Genomic DNA, 4,661 nt, shown 5'->3' on the forward strand with positions numbered 1-4,661 from the left:
GATGTATACTGGTGAGTGGACACACTGGATGCCTTTGCTGCCATTGTGCTATGAGCTGGGCGTCCACTGTGGCCCCAAGTGCCTTTAAGGAGGGTTGGGCTACCTCCAGGCTCACTTGCCCCCTATCTATCCATTAGAGTGCATGTGCTTCCACTGTGGAGACTCTTATAAACTTACAGGAGTTAGGACTGCAGGTAATACAGGGTGCCGTAAAATGGCCCTGCAGCTTACACATGCTTCTGCAAATGTGTGCTAACTTATCCCCTGTTTTTAATGCATACTGTTAAACAGGTTAATTCGGTTGGTAAGCAAACTGGTTGGTGAATTGAGCTGGGAATTATTTTCGTTTTTTGTCTCACATGCATTGTCCTTCTATGTGCTCTTTCCTATGAAGGCCAGTTATAGGTGGGGGCAGGGGCCATTTTGTTTATTGTTGATGTATTTTGTTTGTCTGAGGATTTGACAGACTTTAAGCCCCAGACCTTGTGGAACATTACCTATAAGATAAAGAGGGAGAAGCGTTTTTGGTCGGTTTCTTTTTCCACTAACAAAATGGGTTCTCTTGACACCAGTAATGTCCTTGATAATGTTATCAAGAGTAGATCTGAAGGGATGTTGTTCCTCAAAGCCCATGTTAATCACATTCTTCTTGTATCTGCTGTCCTACACTTTAACTAAAGTGTCCTAAACGTGTACTAACAGGAGACCCATGAGAGAGATTAACTGGGAAGCCTCTAGCAAATCAACATACAGATTATGCTGCAGTCAGGGTCAGTAAATAACTGGGCCATAAAGCCTTGCAAGACTGTGGTAAAAAATCTCAGCTGAAAGTGCATATGAACCAGCCATACCTAACAGAGCTAAAGAGGACTTTGATGACAGGATAGACTTTAGGAGTAGAGGGCAACTGGACTCCAGGTTGCAGATGTTGACACTATCAGAAGGCATACTGCAAGAAGTCCAGGAGCTGTTAGTAGAGTGTTAGCTGGAGACCCTGTTACTGCCCCTGTCCCCCATGTCTTAAATCATCATTATTATAACTACATGGTGGTAAGGAAACTTAAGGCTCATCGTACCAAGCAGGAATACTCACAAAACCCAGACAACTGGTAGCAAGTGAAGGTCAGATGGAAAGTGCCCTATGATGAAACCCATTGCCTGAAGGTCACCTCCAGGCTATTCCTGCAACATCTTAGTACACGGAACTCCAAAAGCCAGGCTAAAATCGATTTTACTGGTGATAATAGAAGTTTAAAAATAAAGCCCATTCACAAAAGAGAATGGTTTGCTGCCGTGAGTTTAACGAACATGGGTTAATATACATTGTGTCAAGTGCATCACAGTGGATACAAAACAAGTTTTATGAGTGTTCCAAACAACAATGCAACCCACGGGAGTGAATTGCCACTTCTTGTAGTACACTGCAGCAAAAGTGTGTTGGAAAAGCCATTCCAACACACCAAGATGTGTTAATGCAGCATTTGTGAATGAACCCATAGTGATTCTGCTACTAGGGAAGTATCAAAGGTGAAATAATTGTCTACCCTTTATAACCACTGATTTTTAGGATTTTAGCTTGCTTTACTAAATATATTAAGTGGAAGCTAAAGAGGTGGGTTGGTCACACTAACATTTGTGAAAAACAATCTTAACATTCCCTCACAACTCTATTTTGGTCTCCATAAAAACACTTGTGTATACAGAGTTTAAGGCATGACACTTTTTTTTTTTTTTTTTTTTTTTTTACAGTGTGGATGCCTAGAAGCACTGTCTGCCACACACATCACTGGCTGGTTCGCTGCTGGTACAGCTGCTTCTTGATTGTAATAACCAAGTTTGCTTGTTTCTGCCACCTGCTGGCTGCATCAATGAAAAGCACAATTGCCCTCGGTAGTATCCCTTAGCAATCATACTGTGTTTTATTGCAGCCAGATCAGATGTTGCTGTGGGTTACTGCACTTTGAATTGTCTTCAAGGTTTGTGTACAAGGCTTGTAAAATAAAGATATACTGTAGGAAAACCTATTTGCAATTAAAAGCACAGTGATGACAATTATTTTGACCATGCTGAAAATCCCCAAGACCTGGTACAAGGAGACTGCACAGTTGGATGTAATGTCCTGGACCAGCACCTTACAAATAAAATAAGTAGATTAGGGACACAAAGGAATAACATTACCCTTGTCACAACCACATTTTTTTTTGTGAGCCTGTCACTCAGCTGTGGCAGAGTGTTGCCCTGCCAGGGTCTAGAAAGAGGTTATGACCCACAATTCTCAACTAGGAGGGTGGATAGGCTTCAAGGAGCTTATGTCATGGAGAAAAAAAATGTTTTTTTCAGGGTCCACAGTGTTTGTTAAAGTCAGTTTTGGGATCTGGAGCCTGGAGATTTCAATGAGATCCGGGAGGGATGAAATCTCCAATCCAGGGTCCAGGTTTTCAGAGCCACCAGCACACTAATTGGTCAGGTGTGTGCTGGGCTATTAGTAGTGGCCCGACTATAACTCTGGGCTCCACCCTGGCAGATAGGAGGTTGTTGCCCAAGAGTCAGGAGGGCTTCACCTAGAGAGAGGTGGAAGCCAGTGCAGCAAGGGGCTGCTGTGTGCCCAGAGTTGTGCAGGAAGATGGTCTGTGGGAGACAGACAAAGACCTAAGAGCCAAAGCAGGAGTGCTACATGTATAATCCTGGAGGCTGAATGATCATTTGTTTTGATGGAAGCTAAATGCTGAAAACCCTGAGAGGGAAAACTAGTGTTTTGTGTTTTCTGCAGTGGCGGCTGGTGAAGTTTTAAGATGGGGGGGCGCAAGACCCCGCCCTTCCATTTTGACCCCTCCCATTTTTCAGAAGCCCCACCCCTTATAGACTCCACCCATTTTGTCCCCTGTATTTTGCTTGCGTGAACAAATTCTCCCAATATATCACATATTAAGGAGTCCATCAGTACTAGTATATCCCATAATAGGGAGCAGGGGCCCTATTATGGGATATACTGTGAGAGACACCCTATTATATATGGAAGAGCTGGAGGACCAATTTGCAACTCATTAGGTCAATTGGCAACATGATTGGGTATAAAAAGAGCCTCTCAGAGTGGCAGTGTCTCTCAGAAGTCAAAATGGGCAGAGGATCACCAATTCCCCCAATGCTACGGTGAAAAATAGTGGAGCAATATCAGAAACGAGTTTCTCCGAGAAAAATTGCAAAGAGTTAGAAGTTACCATCATCTACAGTGCATTATATCATCCAAAGATTCAGAGAATCTGGAACAATCTCTGTGCGTAAGGGTCAAGGCCGGAAAACCATACTGGAAGCCCATGATCTTCGGGCCCTTAGACAGCACTGCTTAACATAAAGGAATGGTACTGTAATAGAAAACACAACATGGGCTCAGGAATACTTCCAGAAAACATTGTCGGTGAATACAATCCACCGTGCCATTCGCCGTTGCCGGCTAAAACACTATAGGCCAAAAAAGAAGCCATATCTAAACATGATCCAGAAGTGCAGGGTTTTTTTTGCCCTGGGTCAAGGCTCATTTAAAATGGCCTGTGGCAAAGTGGAAAACTGTTATGTGGTCAGACAAATCAAAATTTGATGTTCTTTTTAGAAAACTGGGACACTATGTCATTTGGACTAAAGAGGACAAGGACAACCCAAGTTGTTATCAGCGCTCAGTTCAGAAGCCTGCATCTCTGATGGTATGGGGTTGCATGAGTGCGTGTGGCATGGGCAGCTTACACATCTGGAAAGGCACCATCAATGCTGAAAGGTCTATCCAAGTTCTAGAACAACATATGCTCCCATCCAGATGTCGTCTCTTTCAGGGAAGACATTGTATTTTCCAACATGACATTGCCAGACCACATACTGCATCAATTACAACATCATGGCTGTGTAGAAGAAGGATCCGGGTACTAAAATGGCCAGCCTGCAGTCCAGATCTTTCACCCATAGAAAACATTTGGCGCATCATAAAGAGGAAGATGCGACAAAAGACCTAAGACAGTTGAGCAACTAGAAGCCTGTATTAGAGAATAATGGGACAACTTTCCTATTCCTAAAATTGAACAACTTGTCTCCTCAGTCCCCAGACATTTGCAGACTGTTATAAAATAAAGAGGGGAGGCCACACAGTGGTAAACATGGCCTTGTCCCAACTTTTTTGAGATGTGTCAATGCCATGAAATTTAAAATCAACTTATTTTTCCCTTAAAATTATACATTTTCTCAGTTTAAACATTTAATATGTCATCTATGTTGTATTCTGAATAAAATATTGAAATTTGAAACTTCTACATCATTGCATTCTGTTTTTATTTACAATTTGTACAGCGTCCCAACTTTTTGGAATCGGGTTTGTACTTTGTATACAAATACTATACATACTCTTCATTTATACTTTTATAGATATCTCCCTATTGCTGCTACATGTACCACGTCTACTCCATTCATCCCAGCCAACACTCCTCATCTGTGTGGCGTGTTCAGCCTGGTTCACCTGCCATGTGTGCCCTCAGCTCCCGTCGGAGACATCCGGGGCCCTCCCTCATTTCCAGTACCAGTTAGCACCTTATGACAGTGTAAGTGTTGGGTATTTGAGGCCACTGCCTCTTTTCCCTTCCCCAGTCTTCATGCATTACCATTCGCTTTTTCCTGATATA

Source organism: Pelophylax lessonae (assembly GCF_965119305.1).
Source record: "Pelophylax lessonae genome assembly, chromosome: 6".
NCBI classification, from domain to species: domain Eukaryota; kingdom Metazoa; phylum Chordata; class Amphibia; order Anura; family Ranidae; genus Pelophylax; species Pelophylax lessonae.